Below are 12,649 nucleotides of genomic sequence, written 5' to 3'. Positions count from 1 at the left end.
AGAGAACAAGTGACCAGGTCTGCCGTAAACTAGGTCTTGCCTTACACTGACAGCGTGCGCCTAACACTGGGACCAGCATATTGCCTCCACATAGTTCCATTACACTACCTTTTCTCTCCCGGGTCAGGCAAGTTGCGGCTGACTGTAGAGCAGGCAGCGGTGTGAGCTTGCCACATGGCTTAGCCGCCATCGCCCGTCCACGCTACGTGTGGGCCACAACTAGACCTGCCTACCTCATTCACGTGGCAGGGTCCATCACTCGTCCCATCCCCTCGTAGACGAAGTCCTTAGTTTACTGCTTGCAGAACCAGAGGTTTGCTTGAATTGGATGAAGATTCTGGAGTTAAAGGTCATTAGGAACAATTTTTTGAAACAATAGTTGTGAAACAGGTTTTTTTTCTTTTAATACTAAGGTCGGGATTTTTGTGAAGTACTAAAATGTGTTGGTGTTCAGGGTTTCTGACGAATTATTTGGTTGAATTGGGTTCTCTCTATACATTAAGAGAAACTGATGCAATGAGAACAGGATACCTATTTGCCATTTAAATAGAATAAAGTCTAATTCTATTTGGTTTAAATATATGAGTTTTATGCTCTCCAGGTGGCCTCTTAAATACGGAACTTTGTAATACTTGTGGGGCTAGTATTTACTAACAGAATTAGTATTTATTCAACAAAAACAGGCACTATGGTGCGATTATTGTTTTGCCCCAGATTTATCTAAGTGTAAGCATAGAATTGAAATAAAAATAGCTGGCTGTCGCACATTGAACTTTGCTGTATTTTATATAAGGCAGGATCACTAATAAAACCCTGATCTGTCTTGATATGCTCAGAAAGTTTAGCTATTTCAGGGGCTTTACATGAACGACAGGCATCTTAGCATATAAAAGAATGTTCCTTTCTCTTTTTCTCTTCCTTTTCATTAAATTTATTGGGGTGACACTGGTTAACAAAATTAATGCATATTTCAAGTGTGCGTTTCTACAACACATCACCTGTATACGGTGTTTTGTGTTCACTGTTCACCACCTTTTTTTTTTCTAGCCGTTATATAAATATTTGGTGTTGGATCTCATTGCACTATTAGTGCTTTTGAGTTCCACCTGCATGCCGCACTGCTCTCATTTCCTTGCTTCATTTAGCTCTAAGTAGCTGGAAGGCGAGTGCTTCCTCTTCGTTACATAGAGTTGGGGGTGGCTGTGTTTGCAGCCCCACCCACGGCCACCTCAGCAGGCACTCGGGTGGGAGGCATTTGCCTGGTGGATATGGTTGAAACAAGCAGAGTTCTCCTCTCAGAGAGTGTATTAGTAATGTGCTCATCCAATTTTCATTTTTAAGAAAATGTTCTCTTAAGCTTATTGCATACAAGTTCTGGGCTAATTTTCAGTGCGTCATTTTCTCCTTCGAGACAAAGCAAATACCCATTTAATCCTTACTCTTCCTTTACTTAGAGTATTAGCTGTGGTTAGATGTTTCAGGACTTGTATGTTCCACGTGCATAGTGGTTCCAGCTCCTAGTGGTTTGACCTGACTTACAGATTGTTAATTCCTGGGACTTCGGAGCTTCCCTGGGGCTCAGGTGCATCCCTCCGACTCCCCATTTGTAAATCTACCACCACCCTCCTTCAAATTCCTTTTGCTTGTCTCCCAAAACTTTTATTTTGGTCATTTCTTTCAAATCTGTCCCATCACTCCCCAAATTTTGTGTCCCCCACACTTCCCTTCTCAGTTTTCTTTTAGCCACACACCGTGCGGTATCTCGGAATGGTTCGTTTCAGTAGTCTCAGCCATCGTCTGTGTGCGGGCAGTCCCTTAGTGGTTTGTATTGTGCCCTGACCTCCTCGTTTACTTTCTCTGTTTGTTTCCTGACTGCCTAAGGAACCAGCCACCTGTACGAGAATGACACAGTGTCTCCTACAAGTCCCACTGACTTTGGTTTCCCTCCGCCACCTCTCCAGTCTCGTGTCCCCCACCTCACTGAAGGACTTTGCCATCTGCCTAAGTAGCCAGAGCAGAGCTAGGGTTGACAATCACCCTCCCCTCCACCCTCATCTCCATCTCCAGGCCATTCAGTTTTCAGGTGCTTAACATCTGTTGAGTTCTTCATTTTTAAGCCTCCGCCTTGTCATTGCGTTAGGGACTCTCATTTCACAGGAAGATTTTTCTGGCCAAAAGTCTCTCCATCCTCCCGTGCTGCGTGTGTGTGGGACAGTCCAGTAGAAATGGCAGCACTCCTCGGGCTGTGCCTTTCATCACCGTCTCCCTGTGCGTTCCTGCCTAGCTCTTCGCCCCTGCCCCCCCCCCCCCGCCCCCCCCCGGCTCTAGGCATGTGGATGCCTCTGTGGCCGGGTTCGTCTCTTTCCGGTGCCTTGACACCCGCCGCTCTGCTGGGTCTGCCTTCCCCACGGCAGCGCAACAACTGGCATTTTCACACCGAGCCCAGGCCTCACCGCCTCCGAGCAGGCTCCTTTAATTTCTCCGAAACACACTCTCCGCCTCTCCCTTAACTGCCTGTGAAGAAAGTCTTTCTTTTCTTCACAGGATTTATTTTTTATTATAATCTTCTGCATCCATGTTTCCAACTGAAGGCAATCTGCCTTATTCATGGTCATATCCCGAGAACCAACTGCAGATTCTGGCATTTTAACAGGCTCTCAATGAGTTTTTTTAAAACTTTATTTAGTATGAAACCATCATGCTAAAGAACTTACTTGAAGAAGTAGGAATAGAAGTAAATCAATTCAAGAGAAAACAAATCGGTTTTTTTCTACTGTGGTAAAATACACACAACATGAAATTTACCATTTCGACCATTTGTAAGTGCAGTTCTGTGCCCTGTGTACTTTCGCATCATCGTGTCGCCACTCCCATCGTCCAGCTCCTGAACTTTTTCGTCCTCCCCTCCGGAAACCCCAAGTCCATTAAACAGCAACTCCTTTTTACTCCGTGGCCCCTCAGGCGCTGGCAGTGACCATTCTGCTTTCTGTCTGTGAGTTTGACTACTCTAGGTACCTCACGTAAGTAGAGTCATATAATACTTGTCCTTTTGTGATGGGTTTATTCCACATTAGTATAATGCCTTTCAATGTCTATTCATGTTGTAGCATGTGCCAGTTTCCTTCCTGCCTGAGCTCACGGGCTACTCTAGCAAAATACTACAGGCAGGGGAGAGGAGGCTTAAACAACAGACATACATTTCTTGCATTTCTGGAGGCAGGAAGTCCAAGGTCAAGATGCCAGCAGAGGCAGTTTTTGGTGAGGACCCTTCTGCGTTGCAGGCAGCTGCCTTCTTTCTGTGTCCTATGGTTAAAAGGCTCCCACAGGGGAAGCTCCACCTTCGTGATCTCATCTAAGCCCAGTCACCTCCCACAGTCTCCACCTCCTCATGCCTGATGGGGTTAGGGCTTTAACTTCTGGATTCGAGGTGTGGCAGGAGGGGGCGTGCATTTAGCCACGGCCTTTCCTTTTTAGGACCGACTGACACTCTGACATTTCCTTGTGTGCAAGTAGCACATTTTGGTTGCCCATTCTTTTGCAAGTGGACACGAGGGTCGATCGGTTTATTACAAAAAGTAAATCATAGGTAAAAGTAAAACATTCTGTAGTCAGATAAAGCTATGGACGTAAAGCTAGATTTAAGTAGAACTCTAATTTTTTTGGCTAAGTTTATAATTCTGCATTAAAAATATATTGTGATGAAGCTGTATAAAATTGACTCGAAATGTGAGTCCTTGTTTGAATTGCCTATAAAAAGTTTCAGTTGTGTTGAAACTGAATTATGGGGGCATTTTTTTGTTTGCTGGTTGGTTTGTTTGCCAAGATCAAGTAGGAAGGCGGAGGCCACGTTTGACTGAAACCCACTGGGCTCTCAGGTGCCATGCCCCTCTGCCCCACCCCCCCTTTGAAGGTGCTGGGATACGCTGGGGTTAGAGAGTTCAGATGATTTGCAAGTTCACATTTTTAGATTATGGTGTAAAGATGTTTCCTATTCAAGACTCAGGAAATGGCACAGTGGCTTAACCTCAGCTACCTCCCAGTTCCCTTTCCTTTCCCAGCTCCAGAGTGGTGCAGGGACACCCGACCAGAGTGCCTCAGTGTGGCCCCCAGCGCAGGCTCTTGAATTGCTTATCGCTCCGCAGGCCTCAAAATCAGCTGCAGTGTACGCAGCCTAGGGAAACGTTCCCACAGGGCTTCCTCCCTACGGGACCGCCAGCGTTTCATGTGATCCACCCAGAGGCCTCAGCTGTCCAGGGGCTTGGATTTGCATTCCAGTCCCACCCCTTGAGATTGATGTGACCATGGGAAGTTCTTATCCCCTCTACCCTTCAGTGTCCCCAAGAATTAAATGGGACTCCAGCCCCACCTCTCAGAGTCCTTGTGAAGATGAAGGTAATACAGCTGCTCTGTATCCAATCTAGCTCTTCCTTTGTGCAGACCTGACACACAGTGAGGCTTAGAGAGTGGGTGTGGGAGTTGCTGCGTGACCTTGTTGTCATTTTGTCAGTGCTTTTCCAAACATGGCTGCACAGATGTCAAAGAGCTTGTTCGAATTGAGCGCTGTAGGGTATGGGGACAGCTGGTGGCTGCTGAGGCTGTTGGGTCAGTCTTCAGCATCTCCTAAGCCACACATGGGGTGGGTCAGTGTTTCCACAAGCAAGTCATCTTGTCTTTGGTGAGAGTGTCACAGTTAACCTCGGTGACACACAGAAGATGAATTCAGGAGGCCTGCAGTGCTGGAAACCTACATGGGAAACTGTGCAGATGGAGAAGTTGTAGGAAATACTGCCAAAACTGTCCTGGAGAATTAGAATGGGCCTGAGGGACGATCTGTAACACACAAGTTCTGTGCGTCTGAGAAGAGCAGCACGGTGACGTGTGGTCCAGCTCTCAGTGAAGAACCACGCTTTTCTGTGCGCACCCGGCAGTGGGGCTGAGCCTTTCCACCCAGCTCAAGGGCCGTTCTGCCTGAGGACCACGCAGAGAGGCCTGGCCCATTCATGTCCTGTAGGAGGGTCTACAAAGGCCCACAGTGGCCATGGACCTTCCTCAAGGTCCTCCCTCCCCTAGCACACATGCATGTACACACCTGTACACATGCCTGGGGAAGGTATGGGGATTGGATACAGGTCCAACACGAGTCTCGCTGCAGTCCTCCTGCGTGTGAGGTGGGGTGAGAGAGGCGGGCCCTTGCCTGAGGAGCGCATGTCACATACATGAGCATGTCTGCCACTGGGAATTGAATCACTCTCCGGGGCAAAAGTGTGTTCTGCTTTACGTCGAAAACCACTGACACTTTTCTTAAGATCCGTTGATTGTACAACATACTTTTAAACGTGTATTGATAGAAATTAGTGGTAATGAAGACAAATTAGCTACCTAGACCCACCCCACCATCGTCAACGTGAAATTTTCCATAAGCCTCTTGTTCGAGTCCCGGACACTGAAGCGTCTGCTTCCGCTTGTGAAAATCCCTCAGTGTGCCGGCAGAGTGGCAGTTTGGGATCTGCCCGTGGAGGCTTGAGTGGGTTTAGTTTCCTTTTTACCTACAGGAACAGCTGCTGGGAAAGAATAAGAAGGGCGGAGTGTCCTCAGGGCTGGCCAGCAGACTAGAGTGGGTCTCTCACGGAGCAAGTGTGTCTCTGTGGGTTGTGTGTTTGCGCTCCGACCACAGGGCTCTAGGCTGGGGGCTCCACCACAAGGGGCCTTCATAGACCCTGCACAGGCCACGTAAAGGTGGCCCTGGACCATCCGTTCGGGACCCACTTCTTCAGGATCTGCAGGCTCGTGGTGAGGTAAGGAAGGAGCACTGGCGCCAGGATGTATGGCAGAGAAGGGGGTTGGCTCACCGGCCTGGGCCCTGCTTGCAGTGTGGGCGGGAGTTCCCCTCTCCGCACGGGTCTCCACACCGAGAGGGTCAGCAACCAACCTAGTTCATCGGCCTGTGGGATCCCAGTTTATTGCTTTTTGTGGTACTCTTTTGGTTTTCTATTATATTTAAGCAATAGTGAGTGATGATGGCATTCTGAAAGGGCACAAAATAAAAGCGGGAATGTAGAGGTCAAGGCTTATGGGTCAGCACTGTGTTAAGTAGCTGATGGGCCGGTTTTCAAATGGGACTTTATTGTAGGACTCGACATTCTGAAAACCAAGAGCACTGGCATTGGTAGAATTCTGTGGGACAGGAAAGCAGCCCGAGTGGTGGTTTGCTCTTCACCCAGCTCGGGGCAGTTGTGGGAGGGACCGGGAGTCTTGGAGACCGGTCAAGCAAAGTGCACATGGGCAGCCACTACAGGCGGAAACTGGTATGGCATGCTGTATTTTGGCTTCTGCTTCTCTTGTATTTGTTTGTATAATGGAATAGGAAATGATTTTTTAAAGTTTTTTTCAGTCTTTAAAATCCTAGCATGCCACCAAAAAAACCCACCTACTTAGTTTCTCACCAAAGGACTTGGTTGTTGACTTCTTTTTGTGAAATATTTGAGTAATAGTGGAGAGTAGAACTAACCAAAGAGGTTAATATTTATGGTGTGCTAATGATTCTTACCTCTGTATAGCTCTCAGATTTTAGACTTATTTCATCAGTTCTTGTGTACTTTTGTGAAAACAACAACAGATATTATTTGGGCATTCTCTTTCATGCCTGCCAGCCCGGGGTCTTCAGGGTCAGCTCTGACCACACCACTGCTTTGCTGCAGAACCTTCAGCCCTTCCCTGCTGCTTCACAGACGACGTTTTAGCCTCCTCACTCACCTAGTAAGACCCGCTTGTGCTTCCAGTGACGGGCCCCACCTACCTCCCACCCAGGTCTGCTGCTCCAGCCTCGCATGCCTTCGTGGTGGCCTCACACTCCCATGGCCTAATTCCTGACTGCTCTGAAAATCCTCAGTTTCCTACAAGACCCATCGGAGGTGCATTCCTTCATCAGGCGTTTTTGCCCTGGTTTTCCCAGCTAGATAGGACGTCTCACCTGCCCGAGCCCCTCTTCCTGCTGCCCTCGTGACAACCTTGTTTTACTTGGTTTACTGTCAATAGCTGTTACTGCACTCAGGCTCTGTTCAGAGTTCTTTGTGCAAGTTTTCTCAGTCAGTCCACCCAACAGCCCTATGAGGGTTGCTCTCTGCCTCTTTTACAGATAAGAATGTCCAGGTATTGAGTGATGAAATAATTTGTGCCAAGTCATGGCTAGTTAGTGGTGGAGCCAATTAGCATCAAGGCCATCGGATTTTACACCACGCTGTATGAATTTAACCCACCACCACACGTGGACGGCACTCAAGTCATGTTTGCCGAAGGAACGCGTGCGTGTGGGCATGCTGAGGGGGCCCAGTCGCTTGCACTGCAGGCAGGGCCACCAGTTGCACGGCCCCCCATCCTTAGAAGAGCCCGTGCTGGTTGAATGCTCTGCTGTCCCTGCCGTGAAATCTGTGACAGTGTTTGAGTAAGGGGACCTGCGTTTTCACTGTGCACGGAGTCCCACCAACTGTGTAGCTGATCCTGCCTGCAACCCATTTTTTCTTTCTGTTCTTTACAGTCTCTTTTAGATATCCAGTTGCCTGTTTCCAGAGACCCATCATGTGTGCCAGGCTGTGAACTTCCAACAGCTTGCCAGCAGCTGTGAAATGGCAACCTGTTTATCACAGCTCAATGAATTGCCTTATTTTCCTAACTTTATAAGAGAGTTACTCGCTGTTGTGAATTGACCTTGTCACAGGATGCTCATCAGAACAGGATTTCCGAGATCCAGTCTGAAGAGCTGACGTGAGTGTTACGGTCCACAAGCCAGGGTAGCACTGGTGCTCGGAGCGCACAGTAGGAACATAGGAACAGAGAGTGAGTGCCAGTCTGAGCACATCTTCCCCAGGTCTACTCTGATTATAGCGCCCAACTTACATGACCTTGAATCATTTCAGAGAATTTTTCTTTACATAATTCTAGAAGAATCCCTGGTGGATATACATTGCCAAAGACAGACTTGAACTTGATCCTGTTCCCTGGATGAATAGTGTTTTAATTGCTGAGTTGTGGTAAAAAGCTGTGCTTAATTACAGACTCAAGTATCTAATTTGTCACTCATTGCTGCTATTTGAGACCCTCTGGGTTGTTTTGCCACCCGCTGTTTGCACTGGAATCACAGAGGGTCTTATCTCCTTGGACACATCTAAGCAGGGCTGTCACGTCAGAGTAGGAAGCAGGAAATGGAGGCATAATTTAGCCCGTACTGCATCCTGACTTGGGGAAAAGACTTTAGCATCAGCCACAGAGACACTGCGAATTCCTTGTCCGTAAATTGATAAATTATAATTGGTCACAATCTGAGGAGATCAGTTTAAGAACAGTCTGTCGCTGTTAGCACTGTATATGTAGTCCTGTGAATTGACTCGCGGGAAGGACGTGGTGGGGGCAGCGGTAATTTTATTAGAAATCTGGGATTTTTTTTAGCAGTCTTTCCTTTATCCTGGTGTGAGACGCTTCTGTAAAAACGAGGCACTGAGACTGATCTTGGACCATCTTTTCTTAAACGTCCATCCCCTTCAACTCTTTGCTTTCATTGCTGTGTACTGCCCTGCACACAAACGAAAAGCTGGTGCTGACCCTGCAGACTGTGGGGGTGTTGTCTGCTGGGTGGCTTTTCCCGCCACTGCACCCTCTGTGTGATCAGAAAGCCCCGCTGTTCTGTTCCTGCAGTGGACTCTAACAGAAAGCATTTACAAGAACATTAAACATCAGCTACTTTAAAAACGTTTAATTATTTCTCAGCTAAATTTATGAAAATACAGGGAAGAAAATCTGAAGTGAGTAATGGCTTAGAAAGTTCCTTGCTAACAGTGACCAGAGGATTCTTTATTGTTCCACTAAAATGGAAGATCTCACAGCAACTGAAAGATGTATCGGTTTTAGTCCTCTTGAATTTAGTCCCGTTTGGGCCCTGACCTCTAGAATTTCCCAGGCTCATCAAGACTAAGAGGAAGCACAAAGGTCTGGTTTTATCTCAAAAGGGAAGGGGAGACTTGTGACTTTGTGCTCACTCTCCACTGACCTCAGCAACCTTTCAAGTAGAGTGAGTGGGAGAGCAGAGACTCCAGAGGCCAGCTTGCTCTTCCCATGTGAGCCAGGTGGGCGCACTCTCTCTCAAAGTGGCAGGACGGCGACCGACCCAGCGTCCAGGCGTGGTCAGCCGCGGGCTATCTCTAGCTGAAGAGGGCTGCCAGTACCTGCAGGCGTCCCTTCTGCTCCCTGAACTGGGTCTGTTCTCAAAGAATATTTGTGTGATAGTGTCGAATTCAGAGTATTTGGAAGGGATTGTAAGGCATGAGGAGAAAGGCTAGTTGTGATTCCCCCCCCCCCCCATCATACATACAGCGAGAGTCCTGGAAACGTTCAGGTGCCATTCCATCAGCTGCTGTGTGTGTGTTCTGTGTGGGTGAACGGTCAGGAGACAAAGCCCCTATTGAGTTATATAAATGCAGAAAAGGGATGCGGATGAATGCTGGCCTTCTGGAAATGCTATTTTTTCACTTTGGGATAACTCCAATAACCAAGTAGAATTTTCTGATGCACTTGCCAAATAAAAGAGCTGAGGTTGAGAACGAGCATGAGAAATTTTAGCTTAACATACATTTTGGAGAGCAGGGTAAGAAATGCAGTCTCTCAGTACAAATATAAATGTTACATTTTTTACTTTCCCTGTGGAATCATGTTGTCATTTCCTCATAGAAGCATAAACATTTTCACATTCACCGTAAACATAAATCATCGGCATTACTTGTTTACCCTGAAGAGAGTTAAATCTTCAGGCCCCAACTGTGTTAACATTCTATTGCTGCCTCCTTTTCTCCCATCTTTCTGCAACACCTCCTCCTCTTTGCAGTATGAAAATCAAAGCAACTACAAAATGAGACTGTATTTGAAGTTTCTCTGTATTAAGTGCATATGAAAGCCAGACTCTTAAGGCAGAAAGTAGTGTGGTCTCTTGTTACATTTGGGTTTATGCCATTCCTTAATCCTTACTTAATTTTTCCTCTTTGTACTCTACTTCTCCCATTCCTCCCCCACTGTCGTCCCTTCCAGTTGTTCCAGAAGAACTAATGAGATCTTTGGAAGATGTCTTAGTGGAAAAGCATAAAGGGATGCATGTATTGATCTTTTATCAAAACACATAGTCCAGCCCTGTCTGGTATAGCTCAGTGAATTGAGCATGGGCTGTGAACCAAGGGGTCACTGGTTCGATTCCCAGTCAAGGCACATGCTTGGGTTGCAGGCCAGGTCCCCAGTAGGGGCCATGTGAGAGGCAACCACACATTGATGTTTCTCTCCCTCTCTTTCTCCCTCCCTTCCCCTCTCTCTAAAAATAAATAAAATCTTTTTAAAAAAATAAAAAAAAACATGGTCTAAAGGAGGGATGAGCCAGTGTTCCAAGACCCCACATTCTGTGACCCCACCATCACTACCCCACACCTGTTCCTCTCTTGACCCTGGCATCCTAGTGAGGATGCCACCATGTGGTTAGTCCTTATTTCTCTGAGTCTGTGTATCAGTGACCAGATTAGATTGGTGATGTTAACCTGAGGATCATAGGGACTCTGCCTCTTTGCGTCACATTGTCCAAGGACCTAGGATCCCAGGTCTCTCTACTTGCCCATTTCACACTATATAGAGTTGGCCTGGCCGGTATGCATGTCAGATTGATGATATATGTACAGGGGTGCCTGGGTTTCCATCATCTCCTTTTCTCACATTTAAAAGAGCACATTAACTTTGAATGTGTTAGCGTCTTTAGCAAATCATTCACAAAATCCTGGCACTTCATTGTCAGTGACCGTTCTTAATCTGCTGCAAACCCGCCATGGTTGCAAACCCCTGGCTGGAGGCACCTGATGTGACTGTGGCTCTTTATCCTGAACCACCCACAGTACTTCAGTCTCTGCATTGTTGGTGGGGATTCCCTTTCAAACATGTTAAGCAGCCAGAGATAGAAAGATAAACAGGGCTCAGTCCTGCCCCTTAAGGGCAGACTCTAGTTGGTGGGGTCGACACACGTAAAAGTAACCATTCCACAGGATGTGCTATAGTGGTGCAAGGAACAGACTGCCTTGAGATCTGAGGTCCGCGTTCGTCTGTAAATGCAGGCATAGGATGTTGGAGTCAGGCCTTGGAGGAGTAGGACCTCTGAGTGTAAAAGGGGCGGAAGGGATTCCAGGCAGAAAGGACAAGCTGAGTAAAAGTAGGAATTTGGAGGGCGCATCTGGGAAGTGGTCACACTGAATGTGTCCAGAATATAGGGTGCGTGGAGGCAGGTAAAGAGCATGCAGATTAGGGTGGTTGCGAGGCTGGGCGTGGGCCAGACGGTCCAAGGCCTGGAAGAGGGTGCTGGGGATTTGGTTTTCTGTCCTGCAGGCAGAGGGACGCTATGGAGAGGGGTGAGCGGTCAGGTACTCAGGATGGAAGGGGACGTGGGAGGTATGGGGTGGGCAAAGCGGGGAAGGCAGAAGGCCAGCTGGAGCACTGCTATACCGAGCCAGGGTGAAGATGGGAAGCTGAGAGGACGGTCAGCAGCTGCAGACCAGTTACTGTCTTTGTCTTTGTGTTTTCTAGATGCATACCCAGGGTGCCTGAGCACAGGGTTTTGTACTCAATAAATAGTTGAACTTAATTAGACCAATTAACTGTGGAGGATGAGGAAAGTAGTGAGGGTGTCAATATATTTAACTTGGAAAAACAAGTATAAGAGGGGCAGGTTTAGGGCATCAGGGTTGAGAACTGGAGAAAATATTGGTCAGTTTTTTGGAAGTTTGATAGCTTGCTGGTGAGGGTGTCCCACTGCGATATCTAGAAGACAGGTGGAGGCAACAGGTTTGTCCCTGAGAACTCGGGCTCCCAAGTCAGTTCTGCCTTCAGGCCTGCATGGATTTGGAAGTCATACTTTTTAGTAGCTATCCTTATTCTTTTTCCGTTAGAAAAGCTCCTCATTGTGATTCTATGATCGCTTCTGCCAACTTGCTGTACCTGAAACCCCATTCTTCCTGCTGCAGAAAGTTTGCCTCATCGCTGTAGGAACCTGGCGCAGTTCAGTGAAGCAGGTTCTAGCCCCAGGCTTCAGAGCTGTGGTTCGAGTGTAAGCGATCCTTCTGTGCAGAATCGTCTGACCGTGCAGACCTGCTGCAAACTGTCCTATTATGAAAAGAAAGCCTGGGATTCTCTAGAGGGCAGCAGTAGTTGGGCACGGGCTTACAATCAAAAAGCCTGGCTCAGTGAACGGCGCCCTCAGCTGCAGAGGGGAGGCCCTGCCCTGCTGCAGGAGTCGGATGTTTCATGCCAGCCTCCGCTTCAGGAGTAGAAGAATGAAAGGTGGTTGTTGCTAAGGTTTAGTTCATGTCTAATAACAGTTGCTAGCATCATGTCGATTTTCCAGTGGTTACCTTGTTGCCAGCTAGAGTAGATAGGGTCCGTAGAAGGGAAAATGTATCTGCCCTGACTACAAAGCTCCATTTATTTCCATCTGGAGAGCCAGTCAGCAGGGTGAAGAATCCATAGTTTTAGAAATAAATGTGGGTGGTTATGCGGAGCCCACCAAAATGTATTCATTCCACTTAAATTTTGTTCATGGAAGTTTTTACATGGCGATAATACTGTCAACCAAATTCATAAA

The 12,649-nt window shown here is 47.4% G+C and overlaps 1 protein-coding gene across 9 annotated transcripts in view; it reads left to right on the top strand.

Annotated features, from left to right (window-relative positions):
- SIPA1L1 (signal induced proliferation associated 1 like 1) overlaps positions 1-12,649 on the top strand; it is a 328,871-nt gene that overhangs the window by 269,518 nt on the left and 46,704 nt on the right. The window lies entirely within an intron of this gene.

This window comes from Sturnira hondurensis, unplaced genomic scaffold (genome assembly GCF_014824575.4).
Source record: "Sturnira hondurensis isolate 20B ecotype Veracruz unplaced genomic scaffold, ASM1482457v3 Scaffold0021143, whole genome shotgun sequence".
In the NCBI taxonomy this organism is placed as follows: domain Eukaryota; kingdom Metazoa; phylum Chordata; class Mammalia; order Chiroptera; family Phyllostomidae; genus Sturnira; species Sturnira hondurensis.
This window is presented reverse-complemented; position numbering and strand designations above follow the sequence as displayed.